The sequence below is a fragment of the Homalodisca vitripennis genome, chromosome X, assembly GCF_021130785.1.
Source record: "Homalodisca vitripennis isolate AUS2020 chromosome X, UT_GWSS_2.1, whole genome shotgun sequence".
In the NCBI taxonomy this organism is placed as follows: Eukaryota; Metazoa; Arthropoda; class Insecta; order Hemiptera; family Cicadellidae; genus Homalodisca; species Homalodisca vitripennis.
In genome coordinates this window covers 70,191,031-70,209,895 of record NC_060215.1, presented here as the reverse complement: position 1 = coordinate 70,209,895, position 18,865 = coordinate 70,191,031, and the positions used below count along the sequence as shown (strand labels likewise).

The window sequence follows — 18,865 nt, the reverse complement described above, 5'->3', positions numbered from 1 at the left end:
TGGAAAATGGAACAAAGTTTGGATGTACATTTTGAAAAAGGATTCAACTTTAGATAAAGAAGTCTCAAATATGTATTCTTAAAATATTATATGCCTAATTTAGAAAAGACTATCTGGAGTAAATAAATAATACAAAGTCACTTTTGGTTTATTTTGTATTATTGTTGTTTCATTTTATATATCATGTATAAGTTTGTGAGTACTAGAAATTTGAAATTGGATGATTATTATTATTTATTATTGATATATTTAGAAAAATATAGAATATATATTGTATTATTATAAATCAAGGAAAGTTGTAATTTTTTCTTTGCATTATTCTAAATATAAATACAGTTATGTAGTTTGATACTTTATAATTTTTTTAGGTATTAAACTGTAGACACAATCTAGTTTTAATGTAGTGATATCTTCGGACAGAATCTCGAAGAGGAAGTCGGATTTCATTCTCTACTCAAGCCTGATCAGCCCTGACCGAGGGTGTTTGTTGTTATTGCTGCCTGGTCACATAGGTGCAAAACACCCGAGCAGCCTATTCTGATCAAGAAATTAAAATGTTATTGGCATAAAAATCTAAAAACGAAATTATTTTTATATGATGGTTAATTTAAGGATAACACTTTGCTGTTATTAAAAATAAAGCTCTTTCCACCTCTAATATTTAAGTTTTGTAAAATAGTCAACTGTCAAGAGGTAAGAAATGTAAATGTAAGAAACTCAGTACTAAATATGCCGCACAGATTACAGAAGTCAAGGAGTATTGATAGTGGAAGGGCCAGTGCGGAACACGGCTGGTCACCGTGTATTATGTATGTTCTGCCATGCTGAGGTAACTGTCAAGAGGTAAGAAATGTGAATGTAGGAAACTCAGTACTAAATATGCCGCACAGATTAAAGAAGTCAAGGAGTATTGATGATGGAAGGAACACGGCTGGTCACTGTGTATTATGTATATTCTGCCTTGCTGAGGTAACTGTCAAGAGGTAAGAAATGTAAATGTAGGAAACTCAGTACTAAATATGCCGCACAGATTACAGAAGTCAAGGAGTATTGATGGTGGAAGGGCCAGTGCGGAACACGGCTGGTCACCGTGTATTATGTATGTTCTGCCTTGCTGAGGTAACTGTCAAGAGGTAAGAAATGTAAATGTAGGAAACTCAGTACTAAATATGCCGCACAGATTACAGAAGTCAAGGAGTATTGATGGTGGAAGGGCCAGTGCGGAACACGGCTGGTCACCGTGTATTATGTATGTTCTGCCTTGCTGAGGTAACTGTCAAGAGGTAAGAAATGTAAATGTAGGAAACTCAGTATTAAATATGCCGCACAGATTACAGAAGTCACGGAGTATTGATGGTGGAAGGGCCAGTGCGGAACACGGCTGGTCACCGTGTATTATGTATGTTCTGCCTTGCTGAGGTAACTGTCAAGAGGTAAGAAATGTAAATGTAGGAAACTCAGTACTGTTGGACACAACGCGGATAATTGCACAAAAAATAGGAGATGAAACCGTAGACAACATCAAAATAGTTTTGTAATAAGTCCAAAAAGTCTGTGAGGAAACGTGGTCGTGAGTTGAATGTCGCCAAGTCTACAGTTCGCAAAGTGTTGAAGAAAAGACTTAAGGTAGGGGGCCCAAATATCGCCCACTTAAGGGAAAATTTAAAGTTAACGGTTAATTATGGGTCATTTTGTTCAAATAATTGTTGAAATACGTAAAGTAGGTATTCAATTACCTTATAACGTAACTTATATTTTTCTAAAACAACACAGTTTCACATTTAAAAAAAAATATAAGACAAGTTTGAATGTTTTAACTTAAAAAAAGTGTTCCTAATATCGCCCACCATGTGTTCCTAATATCGCATATGGGAATAGTATTGGAAAATTAGTAGAAACATTTAAAAATTGTTTGAAAAAGAATTTTAATCATAGTAGTACAAAAATTATTTGATTTGTTGTGCAAAAAGTTACTGCTACAAATCTTGACAAACATAAAACTTTTGTTTTTTAGACTTTCTTTTGTCACAAGCTTCATGAAACCATAGGAAATATTTCTTACATTTTAACCAAGTCTCACATTTTGTCACTTGAGTAAAAACCATCACAAAAGTCCACATTGAGCATCATCACCATCACCATAACTACTGTCACTGTCATCCGTTGACACATAGGGTGGGTCTTCGTCGTCATCAGTTGAGTCAGGAGACGGCAAAAACTTTTTTTCTGTTTCTCTTCTTCTTCTTTGCCTGAGACTTGCTTGAGTCATAAGTCAACTGCCGTTTACCTTTCGATAGAGTCAAGGAGTATTGATGGTGGAAGGGCCAGTGCGGAACACGGCTGGTCACCGTGTATTATGTATGTTCTGCCTTGCTGAGGTAACTGTCAAGAGGTAAGAAATGTAAATGTAGAAAATTCAGTACTGTTGGACACAACGCGGATAATTGCACAAAAAATAGGAGATGAAACCGTAGACAACATCCAAAATAGTTTTGTAATAAGTCCAAAAAGTCTGTGAGGAAACGTGGTCGTGAGTTGAATGTCGCCAAGTCTACAGTTCGCAAAAGTGTTGAAGAAAAATACTTACATTTAATAGTTATAGACCTTCAATATTGCATGGTTTGAAGCCTGATGACAACTTAAAGCGGTAATTTCCTGTAATTATTCTTTTTGAAATGGAGTGGATCAAAATTTTATAAACCGTATTGTTTTTAGTGATGAGGCTTTTACTTTTATGGAAATGTGCATCGTCATACAGTTCGTATATTGAACAATTCAAGCAACGAATGAGAGCTGCTATCGAATCAGAAATCCTGATCAAAGTATGGGAGGAGGTTTAAGTTCGCTCGGACGCCTAGAGAGAGATTCATAGTGCTCATGTCGAGCTCAGATACACTGACTGTTTAAATTACTCTTCAATCCTATGTTAATCACATCCTTGTGCTGTGTATAATTTTGTAAATAAAGTTATTTAAAAGTGTTACATGATTTCGTGGACACACTGCATTAGTTCATGCTCCAAGTCACATTAACGACGTAATATAAGTTAAATTAATTTAAGCGTAATTAAATTTGAAAGTAATGTAGATTACAGGTTTGAACAAAAAGAAAATTCAAACGTATATAAGGTGAATAATATTTCATTTTTACTTATTTCCATTGTATAATACTAAAAGATGAATTACAATCAGCATTTAAACAGAAAAAAAACAAAAGGGTTGATTATTTTAAAATAGTACATTTTAAAATGGAGTGAGTGAGTGGCTTTGATTATAAAAAAGTGATGTCAATAATATTCAATTAACATCTTACTGTAATTACCATTTTCAATTTAGAGGTTTTAATACCCTACATGTTTTAAAGTATAATTTGGTATAAAACTTTATTTAATCCCCACAGTTTTGTTAGTAACTGCACTAGCAAGTGTTCCGCTACACATATACAAAAACTCGTGACGGTTATTAACGTGTAGTGTGTATTTCGTTAACAATCAATAATGTAGCAGAAAATATTGTTGTACTACTATATATTAGGTAAGGCTGAATTAAAAATACAATATCATCTGTTGGTAATTCATTTATAATGCCGTCGTAGCAGTATCCATCGCGGTTGTAAAACAACTTATGTTTTGTTTATATTAATTCATAGCCAGTGGAAGGAACGAGAAACTGGAGAACTGTCTGTTCTCGTTATATTTTGGAAGCCACTTATAGCCTACCAGAAGTTGGTAAGCTGGTTGGTAAGTGGCTATTATCAATTATATTATATAATTAAGGAGTGTATTGTAATATAGTGAAATGAGCAGTTCTCGCTCCGTACTCCTCTGGATTAAATTTAGTTCAGTACGTGGCAAACCTATTAAAATGTATTACTGTATAAATGTATTAATTCAGCTTATACTCTGAATTAAACCCTTTTCATTAGTTTGGTACAGCATACATATATTTAAATTATTCTTTCAAGCTGAATGTTTCAGGATGCAGCACAATTAAATTGATTTCATTACTCAAGGTTTAAACTTTGATTGTACAACGCAATCAATGACAGGCACATAATCTTGTCTACATACAAATAAACCAATACAACTGGGGAGTATCGAAAGACCCAACAAGACGTAAGGAAGTCTAATGAAACAAAATATACCTCTTTACATACAGTGATGTAGCTAAAAAGAATTCTAGGGAGGATTAAACATCCGGAAATTCTTAGAATTCCCTACTCGCAAAATTTTGAAATTTGTTTCTTTACAAGTGAATTCTAATTGTACTTTTTTAATTTGCTTATTCACTCAAATTTGATTGTAATTATTCATGCATGCAAACATTTAAACTTTTTCAAAATATTCGAGACTTGTGTTCTTAGCAGAGTAATTAAATAATGATATACAAAAACAACCATTAAATTGAGTTTTTTAATTGAATATTTTGTATTTTAAAATATAAACCAATAATATTGTTTTGTAACATTATATTTGGCAAATTAGGTAGTTGAGATTGATTTTGTCATATTTCTATAATTATGTTTTTGTTGAACATTTGCTCACAAGTTTCTATTTCAATCCACTTAGTTCCTAGTTCTTAACACATCTACTGTGATAACTTTTTATTACAGCTTTTGTAGCGTAATTATTCATTTATTTACTCCCAATTAAGGACTCTATATTGTAATATTGCTTTTGCCCTATTAATTTTAATAGCTTTCCAATAAAACAAATAAAAACATTACACTCGTTTTAAGCCTATATGCAAAATATGATGAAATTATGACACTTTATTCGTTGTGCACCATCTCACATTTTGTCAAGCGTTTGGAGTTATTAAAAAAAAATTAAATATTAATATAATTAATCCGATAAACATTAATGTAGTACACGTTCTATATAATTTCTATGTTTTGCGGATATGTTCGGATATAAAACGACTCATTAATTCATAATAGATAATAGAAATCAGAACCGTTCCGAACTTAGGTCGCCAACAGCCGCATGTTCGGAGTTTGTCGAAACTGCCCGGCTCTGATCAGCCGCATGTTCTCGGCTCTGCCCCCACTCATTCTCTCTCTCTCTCTCTCTCCCTCTCTCCACGGCTTGCGATCACCCCATCCAGATGACGCATGAGGAGCTCGTTTGGGCTCTCAGCCACAGATCTCTCACACAGGTGTGTAGGGAATAGGAGTGGTAGTATATACGCTGGAGATGGAAATACCGTTACTTTTCAATAACCTATTACCAATATAACGTGGTTAGTTGGTATTATGTTCCAGTAATCTGTTACCGTGGTAACATGTTACCAATCAACCCACGCTAGGTATTAGCATTATGCTGTTACTGAATTGACGTTATTAAGCTGTAAGTAAACAAGTCAGACTAAATCTACATGTGTAGATGTAGTTTAGATGTAATATACGAGCATTTAATTAAAAATGCAATGTAAGTTTAGACTCTACTTTGAAATATACTAATTATAAACTGGTTATTTAAAATTTTTACTACACAATAAAACTATTGTTTAGTATACAAAAACTTTAAAAAACTCACTACAATGTTATATTTAAATTAGTAGACTACTCATAATAACTGAGAATGACGAATCATTACTTTAGGACAGCGCAGTAGTATTTGAGAGCCGCCTTGACAAGCTAATAAAAGCATTGTTGGTGGCTAATACCATTGCTATTATATTATTAAGGAGTCCAACTGGGCTCTCAGCCACAGACCTCTCACAAAGGTATAGGGAAAAGGAGTGGTCGTGTATCTGCCCCATCATACCTTGCAAACAAATTCATACCTAATAATGTATCATACACTGAATAATATTGTCACTGCAGAATAAAAGTAACAAAACTTTTTTTCTGGCCCACATATATCATTCCTCAAGTAGAGAGTGCGACCGACTGATATGTTAGAACATTTCTTATATATATTATATATATATATATATATATATATATATAATATATATATCTGTATGTATATATGTGTGTGGTGGTGTTTTATATATATATATATTAGACAGGAAAAGGATTAAAATATAAGTTAATAACAATATCTAATTAAAATCATGTAATTTCCTGTCATACATAAATAATTTAAAATGTCTTATAAGCTGAAGTTCTTTATCTTGAACAGTTCTTTTTATTGGAACTGGTTGCAAAATTTCCCAACGTTTGAATTTTATATGGTCATTAAGCCCAGTGGAGCATGTATACAAAAATTATTATAATATTTCTGACTTCAAGAAGTTAGCTTAAGGGCATTGTTTCATTAAGTTCCTATGAAGAAAAATCTAACAAGGTTAAACTGAAATTCGCTGACTCCAAACTAATCCAAGATATGTATGTAGTGAAAAGCTGCTTGGTTTCTTTACTCAGAAACATTATCAACATTTTGAGTTTCGTGTGATACATCCACATTATAAAACAACACAAACGTGTCTTAGAAAGCGGCACTTCCAGTTTCCGTTCAAACCGGATACAAAAATAATCGGCAAACGCAAAAGCCGCAGTGGCGGTGCCGCCATGCCGAAACTCGTGCCGGAATACCGCGCACTGCGCAGTACACATGTGGCGCATGCGCATGCGGTTAGTTCAACCAGTTGAGACGACATCCTAATTTAGCGTTGGGAGGAAGACGTAGTGTTACCGTGCTCGGAGAGAATAATCATAATCGCCTGAAGGCAGCCCAGCTTTCACCAAACCTGAATCTATAACCACATTATCTGTCAATCGAGGAAAATATATGTAAGATAGGTTATTTGATTTAAGTAAGTTGTAAAAACTAATACGGTTACGGATTTATTTCTAAAATTTAGAGAATCCAGGATTTAAAGATCCCTACAGGTACAAATTATATTGTCAGAACGTATAGGACAATAGAATTTTTTACCATTCGATATACTGAAATGCACATGATAACTATCTGTTTTATGCTAGGCGTTTCAATTAAAACACTATTCAGGTGAAAATCGAATAATCAAATATCACAAACATTAAACTGTACAAACGTAGCCATGCTGAATGTTTTGCCAATCGTTCTATCCCCGAAACTGCCACGTGAACTCTACTATTACATCAAATTAATATGTAACATGTAACGATATAATATGTAATATGGTTGAAACAAATGTTTGTGTTAACAATTAATGGAGTCTTTATATACTCATAGTTATTCTAAAACATGCAAGGGTCTCATAAACGAGGATTCAAATTCATTCAACGAACGGACGCTCTCTTAGTTTTTAGGATATATGCGGTTTTCATCTCCTCTGAGTGGCAAGACTGTCGAGTTCCCGGATATACAGTGATGCCAGCTGCCATCAGCGCTACTATCTGAAAGCAGGTGCCGCTTTCCCAGAGAGCACGCTTCAATCCAGCATTGCGGACATCTCGATACTTGCTTCACCCACCCACCCGGATCTCATGTTCTTTAGATCCTTTCAGCAAGTCCTCGTACAATGTATTTGCATGTCTTGTACAATTTAAGTACGAGCATATCTCACCTAATATTTCATACTGATTTCGACATTAAACATTGAATAGTAAAGTGTTAGAATCCTCAATGCATTTTTTATTTCAGAATCTTTATTTCCAAAGTATTTTTTCACTACTTTTGTTGTATGTTTAATATAATAAAATATATGTAAACCATCCTAATAAATCAGTTATTCTTAAATGTGTGTGTTATTTAATAGATCGTTATCCCATAATAGAAGAAGGAATCTAACATGGCGCAATGATGATGAAACTCTAAAAGATGTAATTAAGTTTATTCAAAAAGGTTGGCCTAGCAAACAATGTACACATAACCATGTAAAATTTTACTATCAGTTGCAAGATAGGCTATCTCTTGATGATGGTTTATTGTTTTTAGAACACCGAATTGTGATACCTATGTCACTAAGGAGTAAAATTTTAAGTCTTTTACATGAATCACATATGGGTATATAAAAAACTAAAAATAAAGCAAGAATGACTGTTTATTGGCCAAACATAAATGTGGATATCGAACAAGTTTTAAATAAGTGTACAGTGTGTGAAAAAAATAAGGCTAATAACATTAAAGAACCTATGATATGTCACTCAATACCTGATTTGCCATTTGAAAAAGTTGTTGTAGATCTTTTAGATTGTAAAGGTAGGCCCTACCTTGTTTTAATTGACTATTATTCTAAATGGCTAGAACTTAAGTCGCTTAAAAACAAGCAAGCATCTGAAGTTGTCTTAAAGTGAAAGTCTATATTTTCTTTCAGTTCATGGTGTTCCAAAACAAATCTGTAGTGACAACATGCCGTTTAACTCCTATGAGTTTATAAAGTTCACTAAAGAATGGGACATAGAATGTATTTATAGTAGTCCTAGGTATCCTAAATCCAATGGTATGGCTGAACGAGCAGTTCAGATAGCTAAGAGCATTCTCAAAAAATCAAATAATGAAAGTGAAGTATTTGTTTCACTCCTAGAGTATAGATCTACTCCTGTAAAAGGAACATGTCTAGCACCTTGTCAAGTTTTAATGAGTAGAGTATTAAGATAAAAAATTCCAGTAAGTACAGATGTTTTGAAACCAGAGGTTCAAATTGATGTTAAAGGAAGAATTGTAAAATCACAAAATAAATCTAAAAGTTACTATGATAAGAGTTCTAAAGAAAGACATAGTTTCTTTCATAAGTCCAAATGTAGTATATAGAAAAGATGGTGTTTGGAAACCTGCTAAAATTCTGGGTAAAGCTAAAGGTCCGAGGTCTTACCTAATAAGAGATGAAGATGGTAGAATTCTAACAAGAAATTCTATTCATCTTAAACAATCATTCAATGTACCTGTTTGTAGGTATGATTATAATGATCTTTTTGATGAAGAAATTTGTAGGCCTAAACCAAAATGTTAATAGGCCTAAACCAGCTCAACCAAATGTAAATAACCAGCCAAACCCAAATGTACAAAACCAACCCAACCCAATCCCACAAAATGTAATAAATCCAAACGATGAAAACATTATCTATCATTCAAGAAGAGGTAGACCAATCAGGCTTCCAGAAAGGTACCGATAGGCTAAGATCTTTGATAAGTAAGACAAACAGAATTTGAAATTCAATTAAAATTAAGGGAAAAAGGGAGATGTTGTATATTTAATATAATAAAATATTTGTATACCCTAGTTAAATAGGGTATTACTTAATATAATAAAATATTTGTAAACCCTAGTTAATTAAGGTATCACGTTGGTATCACTGAGATACTAACGGATATGAAAAGGACTGTTAGCAGAGATCTGGTGGTCGATGTATCAGTGTGAGATATACAATATGTAGTGTGCTAAACTATCCTAATAAATCAGTTATTCTTAAATGTGTGTGTGTTATTTAATAAATCGTTAATCCCATAATAGAAGAAGGAATCTAACAACTTTACATTTATTTCTGACGAAGCAGGCGCTAGGACGCCCATACTGGTTCGTAAATGCTGCCAATTCCTCATCACAGAATTATTGTTTAAAATTAATAATTTGACGTGTTCACTTGCAGTATGTGCAATCTTCTCCCCGTTTCCTTAAAATCTCTATGAAATCGGGTTCGGCATGCTCTATCTGTTAATATATCTTTTTGCATTGGATTGCCGCGGGCGTGATGCCAAGGGCTGCTAAGCTTTGTAATTGCAGGCGGAATGAGTGTTTGAGTGCGACTTAAGGATTTCCTTTTTCTATAATTGTTTCTTTATCGTCGATTAGTACAAAATTGTTTTATCGCATAAAATAAAGATCGATTTCGGAAGTACCTTTTATAGTCTTCTTATCTCAAGGTGTCTTCGGCGTTCTAGGAAAACCGCTGAATTATTGCTATACTCATCTTGTCCTACCTCATCATAAAGCCAAAATTTAGCAGCCAGGGACCTTCATCATTGAGTAGCCTGACAAAGTTCAGCATTGGGGAGAAGGGCTTTGACGATTACTGGTTTTTGGACAGGATTAAACTTAACCTGGTTTTTTTCTGACTCAGATTGTAGTCAACCGTATTGTTCTGAGAAGTTTCTGGAGAGGTCTCAGGACCCTTATTTTTCTTAAGCTCGTGGCTTTTGGACACACTTGGGAAAATGGCTTAATTTTTCTCATTCAGTCTTACGCTTCATTATTCCTAGATCCTACCTGTCCATTCGCTATTGCGACCCGAATATATTGATTTATACGCTACTTGCTGATTAACCTGAATACGCAAGCGCCTTCATATCTTAAATTGCCCTACTTGCCATGCCAAGGTATATCGTTGACCTTGACCGAATTAGCTCCATGTTACGTAGAACTTTACAGCGCTGGAACGCAGCGACATTCTTGGTACCCTCAGAATCCCAGTGTCCACTGTGTTGTCCATTCTCTCAAATGGGAACTCTAGCGTTCATGTCTTCCTTAGCCCCAATCTTACGCCAAAGTCGTATATGCATCATTAGTGTCTTTTTCTCGTTCTACTGATTCTTTCTCCAGTACGAACAGTTAAGCAGCTCTTCCAAAAGGGGGTTTATAATTTCTTCAGTATAACTAGGTATATTTCATGAATAGTATGTTTCTATTACTAAGTGCCTGCGATACATACTCGTTTATTCATCTGCAACCTCTAAACGCTAAAATATTTAATTCTATATTTTTGGTTTTGAGGTATCCAGTTCAAGGAAGCTTTCCAACAGCAACTTTAGCCCCTTCATCTGGCGTAATCTACAATATACTCCGACAGTCCGTATCATACAGTCACAGGAGTACAGTCATAAAGTATCTACCAGTTTACATTGACCACATAAAGTCTTTCTATAGTAAATATTTGTTGAAGGAGATACGTATCTATACTACATAACTCCACATAAGTGATTGCTACTATGTCCTAATTGAGGGAAAGAGATATGTATGTTGCCTTTAGATATATAACATATCTACTGTACTTTGGATAATTCTGGATTAAAATATAATCTAATAAATCATGACCAACCTAGGTCGCGTTTTGCGGTCAGTTCAGTCATATTACAAGCTATATCCAGCATATTTCTTGAAGGCCATTTCAAAGTTTAATATTAAGGGCATTTCATTCCATATTGTCGTATCACATTGTATTGGGATCATTTTCAGGGACGATTATTAATGAAATCTTATACTTAGGATTATACTTAGGCGGCGTCCTTTAATCTGCAAGACGCTACTCAATGTTTTTTGGTATTTGCACTCCTGTTTTAGAAATAGGGTTGCCATTTGGGAAAATATCATTAGAAGTTCTTTTTCCATTATAAATACGACCCTGAACTGTACAATCCTCTACCTGCATCAGTGCACCACGGGATACACAGAAATAGTTCCAACTCGTACTAACTGTAATATCTCAGAGCAATATAACGTCTGCCAAAAAACTGACAGACTATATAAAAGAAACTCTGGTGTAAGTTTTTAAACTCAATAGAAAATAATATTGTTGCAGAAAATCTAGATGACTAGATTTGTGACTTGTTTGTATGAGAGTATATATTTCTTGTCTTAATTATTAAAATAATGTAATTATACTGTATATCATTTAATAATAATAATATATTTTTAACAATGTCTACACTTAGTTCATCGACTAAATAGACATACATAAGTTTTTATAGAAATATATTCATGCATATTACTTTAAATGCAACGCGTTGTGAGGTTTTAAGGATAAATTAAAACAATGACTGTTTAAAGAAACCATGGACTTAAAAAAACAAATATTGTTTAATTTCTTGCTTTATTGTGTTACATCTAATATAGTTTTTACATTTAATAAAAACACAAGGTGAGTCCAGCTTCAGCGATTGATTTAAAATAAATCAATCAAAATGCATTCATTGAAATAACGTATTTGATTACTCCAATATAGTTAGTTTTTCAAATTAGCATTTGACAAATCTGCACACAAAAGGAATACAGGTAATTAGCATATTTACAGCAATGGCAGTTATGGACCTTAGTCTAGGACGTGCTCACCACAATTTTATTGACTGCTTTATGGAGCCTAAATGGTGCAACCTCCTTGCAGTAATGATATTTATGAATTAAAGTCTAGGATCTGCTCAACACAATCGACCTCAAAAAACTTTTGCGAAGCTTAGTGTAATAATAATTCTACATTCAACAGTTTCTCACATTTGAACGGAGAGATCACTAATCAAGTCGGGACCAATAACAATTTATCATATTTCTTAATTCCCAACATCACGTAAAGATTAGTCTTCCGTATTTAACTGACAAACCCCAACATGGTAGAGGAGGCATTCGTCTAAGTACTCTCTGCCATTGTTGATCATGCAGGAAGGACCAGGACTAGAACTAATGCTGGACTGGTGTAAACTACAACTAGCATTCCGTGCTCCATAGATTACTCACTCCTACTCACCTGAAAATGTAAATTAGTTAAAATGTTACACACTGGCATGATCACTGTTTGATCACAGGTACAATACCGAGGACAGTTTATAACCATCGAGTTCAGCTCCTAACTGCACTAAGTATTCGCAGCCAAGGCGCTGCGCTGTGTCCTGGAGGTGACGCCATCTGGTGACTAGCAATTATTTTATAATGGGATTCACAATTTATCCCGGCCATTAGTTAAATTGTACATAAATAAGTACGTCAGTAGGAATTACCCACACACGAGCAAAAGGTTCTATAAAAGTCGTGTTCACCAATGGTGGTCCTGTTAATGTTTGATTAGTGCGTATTTGGGTTAGCATTAAATTGTAATGTGAATCACTGTACGCACTCACAAACACCGAAAGCAACCTCGTTTGGTGGACTCGAACGATTCGTTTAACCTCGACGGAAACAATAAACTAGTACAAAATACAAATATACAAAAATTATGGGGAAATAATGATAATACTAATGTCAATGCAATCGCAAATCACGTAAACACACTATAAAAACGCAAGCTCGAGGCCACTATTACACGTGACCTTTAGGAAATCCCTTGATACCCACACGTGTATGTTTTATTTATTAAAACAAGTTTTTTGTAATTTATATTGGCTTGAACATCTAAGCGTTGGAGCAAGAATATTAATATTTACTTATTATTAGTTGGATAAGAATATTAAAAATCTAAAAAAACTACTTTGTTGTATAATTGTAAAGACATAATTACATTAACCGATTAATAATATTAAAATGTAAAGTTTGACAGAATAATTCATTTCTGTAAAGGAACAAAAATACTTTTACTAAAGAGATTGGTGTTAACAAACATGAATTTGTAATATTTAGTAATAAAGCCTCGAATGGGAGTCTCCGATATTGAAAATACAGGGGAGTAAACGTAATGGTTCACGAGATCATTACATGAAAAATAGGCAATCAAAATCGAAGACCATTGTTAAAAATGGCATACGTGATTCAACTTTATGTCCTCACTATATAACATATAGGAACCGCACTTTCATAGATTTTAATACGGCTACATTGAGCACTATTTTTGCCTAAATGTATAACATACATTACTTGTGGCTTAATTTAACATTTTCTCATTCTTTTCAAATCTTTATTGACCTATGTTTCATTAAATATGCCCCACTGATTCTTCATATTACATGATTGGATAAAATGTATGACACATAAATTTCATATCATATAGCAGACAGTAAATTTTATAAGTTGAACCGTATTTTACAAACCAGTAATACTTTTCACACAATATTTGTCTTCCCTTTGAAATTCTGCTCTTGCCGTAAACTGTTATCTTGTCAGAATTACGCATGAAATTTCGTCAGCTTCACGTTGCATCACTGGGCTATCCAATTCTGATTTACCGATTTCCTCGTACACGTTGGGCTGAGCCTCGAATTGTGTCTTTCGATATTGAGAATCAGAGTCAATTCTTTGGTTTTTGCTTATAATAATAACAATAATAATAATAATTTTATTCCATCAATAATTTACAAAGTATAATTCACAATAACTTTTTCGGAATTTACTGACCACTATTACCAGTAGTGTGGCCAGTGATATAATCTAATAATAATATTAATACACTTAATCTAGAGTCCAGCAACTTATGTAGTTATTTAAAATCGAGCCTCCAATTGTAGTGTTTTCTTTTTATTTTATTTATTTTTTTAATACTACTGACGTGAACCAGAGCTGATAGGTTTCTATGAATATCCAAATATTGTTGAATAACGCCGGCCAACAGTGATTTTATTTTCATTGGTTGTCTAACCTGCTCAGAGAGCAAAGTTCAGTTTCGCTCTCAGACAGAGGTTTGTCCAAATTGTGCCTGATTCAGTCATGCATTAGCCGGCGTCACTCTGGATACTCAGTGACATAATTCATCTAAAATAAATACTAAACTATCCATTTACAATTTACTATCCTATCCATATTGTGTTTTCCTATATTTTGTTTAAACTGTCACAAGTGGCTGTGTTGTGAAAATCAATAGTTGTGATTGTGTGGTAATTAATACAAGTGATACAAGTATTGTGTTGTGTGTAACTAACCTCTATCTGGGTAAGCTAATCCAATTCTAACTTTTCCTACCTTCTTGTTACTGAGTGCACTAACTTATTTTACTGTAGAACATATACAATATATATGTCGTTATTCATGGCGTTAATAACTCAATACGTAATAACAGCAATTAAACTACTAGTAACACATCAATAATAATAATAAAATCTTAACAATAACATATTAGCAATAACAATAACATTTTAACAATAACCGTACCAAAACAACAATATATCACTCAACACATGTAACAAATAAATAATGAAATAACAAATATATAACTTTTCCTTCCTTCTTGTAACTGAGTGCACTAACTCATCTTACTGTAGATCATATACAATATATACATATATATACACACATGCACATATACACACATATACATATACATATATATATATATATATATATATATATATATATATATATATATATATATATATATATATATATATATACACACATACATGTCGGTATTCATTATATCAATAACTCAACACAGAATAACAACAATTAAACTAATAATAACACATCAATAACAATAATAAAATCTTAACAATAACAATTACATTTTAACAATAACCGTACCAAATCAACAATATATCATTTAACACATGTAACAATAAATAATTAAATAAGAAATATATAAATATAATAATATGTAAATATACTAATTCAATTTCATGCTAAACTAACTGAACTACATTCTATCTGAGGACATAATTTAAAAAATTAACATCTTCCTGCAATAAAAGCCAGTTAAACAGTTTAGCACAATTTGCTTTAAATGAATTACAAGTCCTAAAAGAAATTGGTATTTGATTAAAATATTTAGGTGCAAGGTATTGGAAGGAATGCCTAAACATTTCTTTTTTCACTTTAGGAATTCTTATTGTACCATGTTGTACATTACGGGTAGAGTAAAACAAATTTTGGTTTCCATTATTCCCGCTTCTAATAAAGAAGGTTCTTAACACCTTATATACAAACAGATGTTGAATCGGTAATATTTTTAAATCAACGTAAAGTGGAAATGAACTGTCAGTTTTTTGTTTACTTAAAATTATTCTGAGAAAGTAGTTTTGAGTAACTCTTAATTTTTCAATTAGATATTTAAACGTCCCACCCCAACAATTTATTCCGTACTGCATCCGTGAATGGATTAGTGCATAATATAATGTTCTTAATAGTTCTTTATCACAACAGTTTTTCAAAAAATAGAACTTTCTTATTGACATGCGTAATTTCTTATGAAGGTCGCTTATATGGTTTTCCCATGTTAACCTACTATCAAAGACTATACCCAAATATTTAATGTTATTGACCTTTTCTATATGTTGACAGTTGCAATCAATATAACTACAATTATAATCATGAAATTTTAAAGTGAACGGAATGTTGTAATCTGAAAGGCTAAAATTAATATACTTTGTTTTGTCAACATTAACTATCATTCTGTTAGCTTCACACCAATTTTGTAATTTTGCGATATCATGAGCCATAATATCTCCCAAGCAATCTACATCAGAATGAGAGTAAAATAACGCCAAATCATCAGCAAATGCAAATACGTTTCCTTTAAAATTAGTTTGTAATAAATCATTTATATAAATTAAGAATAAAGTCGCAGAGATAACGGAACCCTGGGGCACTCCTGTCCCAATTATTGAGGGAGTACTAAGGTGGTTACCTATTCTCACTTGTTGCTTTCTCCCAGTTAAGTAGCTGTTGAACCAGCTTAAGGCGGAACCCCTGATACCGGCTGACTCAAGTTTATTTAGGAGTATTTTGTGATTTACCAGGTCAAAAGCCTTTTTAAAGTCAACAAAAATACCAGTTGTCAATTTACTATTGTTTAAGCTACCGTATATCAAGTTAGTTACGTCAATGAGAGCGTCCTCTGTTGATTTCCCCTTTGTAAACCCAAACTGGTATGTACTGAAAAATCTTCTATTATTGAGAAAAGAGACTAGACGAATTATTACAATCTTTTCAATAATTTTAGAGAAAACTGAAAGAAGGCTTATCGGTCTTAAATTGTCTAATTTTATTGAATTTGTTTTTTTTAAGAATTGGTACTACAATGCTCTGTTTGAGGTTTGCAGGAAAAACTCCATTTTGGAAGCTCAAATTGATTATGTATACCAATGCAGGAGCAATCAAATCGATGACATTTCTAATCAATTCTACATTAAAGCCATCAATACCAGCGGACTTTTTATTTTTAAGTTTTTTTACAATTCCAATTACCTCGAAAATAGTAGTAGGTATCAGGAAAAATGAGTTGGGTGTGTTAAAGGTTGTTGTATTTGGTGCTGTGACTGTACGAGGTCGGCCCTCTTTCACTAGATCAGTCTGTACTCTTATCAGGTACTTACTTATCTCTTCGGCAATCTCCCTTGGTTCTAAGATTACTGACCCATCACACAGCTCTATTTTGTTAACGCATTTAATTGAAGCCTCACCAAATATACCATTGATTACTTTCCATTGTTGTGATACATCTCCATTGCAATTACTAATTTTCTTTGCAAAAAATTCATTTTTGGTTTTATCTATCTCTAATTGCAAATTTTTACAAAAACGTTTATAATAAGCTGTAAAATTTATATCGTATGGTCGCTTTTTAGCAATTTTGTATAATTTTGTTCTCTTTGAGATAAGTAGTATAAGTTTCTTATTAATCCATGGACTAAGTATTTTTGCCTTACTGATTTTTTTGTTACTAGTTGGGTCCAATCTGCTGCCATTAACAATTTTAACAAGGTAATCATGAAATTTATCATAAGCTAAATTGACGTTTTCAGTTTGGAAGAAATCTTCATTATCTATGTCCCTCAATTTATACCTAACCTTTTCGTAATCAATAACAAACTTATTCGGAGAGGACATATTCATAATACGATCGTTAATATTTATCGTGTTATTTGAATAAAACTTGAGGCCTATTAAACAATGATCAGTTAGCCCAATATCAAAAACTGAAACATTGAAATTATTTAAATTTCTATTCCTAACAAATACATGATCCAAACAGGTACTAGAATGCGTAGCAATTCTAGTCGGAACATTAACAAGTGAAGTTAATCCATTATTATTCATAGTACTGAGATAGTTTCGAGTTGAGCTGTTATCTTCTAGAATGTCTAAGTTTATATCACCTATATACAATATGCTATTGTTTAAGTTAGTTAAAATATGAGCCAATTCATCCACATAGACCTTCTCAGAAGAGTTATTTTGTCTATATATGCATAGTAGGTTAAAAAATAATAGATTATTAATTTTAATATTTAAAAGAAGTACATCAGCCGATATCAATGCAGTTTCCATTTGGCAGGAAGTAATACACTTATCAACAAAGCACATAACGCCACCAGCTCTATAGTTATTGTTACAGTATGCAAACATATTGTAATCAGGAAGACTGTATAATTCTAATTCGTCGGAACTTATCCAAATTTCACTTAGAACAATAAACGTACACCTTTTTTTAATCTTACTTAATTCTAAAATAAAGCTATCAAAATTTTTCCGTATACTTCTAATATTAGCATAAATTAAACTATAACAATGCTCGGACCCTTGGGAATCAAAATAACTTGTGAGTGTAATGTCTGGGCTGAGAGCTTGACTACTTTTATCCATTATATTCATTCAGGTAAGTTATAGCGGACTTAGGAAAATTCAAAGTATAAAGTCAAGGAATTTATGCTTAGGCCTATTTAGAATAACAAAACTAAAACCACTTATTAATGTTACAGGCAATAATAACTTAAGTATATGCTTAATAATAAAGGACATATGATAACTTACAGAGTATTTATATTTAGCTCCCATTAGCATTTACCTAGGACCCAGGTTAAGAATATCCTCATACGTATTAATTTTAATACACTTATGACCTGGTCACAATTGCTCCCCGTTAAGTGAGATCCCAAGACAACTCAGGATCAAGTGACAGGCGGCTATAGTACTAGAGCTCCCTTTGTCGCCCTTTAGTACCTTTATTGTGATTTGTCTCTTGTCCCGGAAGAAAAAAATGAAAGATCAGGGAGGTTATAGCTCCTTTGATTACCTTACGAGAAGGTGAATTTTTTACAAGTTTACATTATCTCGGCGTGGTTTTCAAGGTCGAGTAGGACCAAATAAGGTAAGGTATTAATTTATATCTAGACCTAATAACGCATACTACGCGTAGTTTAGAAGTCCAGTGGCCCTTAAACTCATTACTCATTTCTCCGCCCGTACATACCATGGTTGCGTGTTTTGTAAACCAACATCAGGAAATTTGAGACGGTTGGATTACTCAATTCGTATTGCATCTATGGCTGCGGCTGCACAAAGATGTGCCTAAGTGTACAACGTGAACT

At 33.0% G+C, this 18,865-nt stretch overlaps 1 protein-coding gene and 1 long non-coding RNA gene across 3 annotated transcripts in view; one reads left to right on the top strand and one right to left on the bottom strand.

Annotated features, from left to right (window-relative positions):
• Positions 1-18,865, bottom strand: part of LOC124369160 (putative fatty acyl-CoA reductase CG5065) — a 71,029-nt gene that overhangs the window by 48,360 nt on the left and 3,804 nt on the right. The window contains exon 1 of one of the 2 annotated variants that reach the window (XM_046826951.1): positions 12,385-12,499. The exons of the other annotated variant lie outside the window; for it this stretch is intronic. The gene's annotated coding sequence lies outside the window, so the exon portion shown is untranslated. Of the gene's footprint in view, positions 1-12,384; positions 12,500-18,865 lie in introns of those variants that run through there. 2 annotated transcript variants of the gene reach the window in all.
• On the top strand, positions 5,102-7,669 carry LOC124369161. Its single transcript, XR_006923044.1, has 2 exons — positions 5,102-5,347; positions 7,233-7,669. It is a non-coding gene; the product is annotated as an uncharacterized LOC124369161 (long non-coding RNA).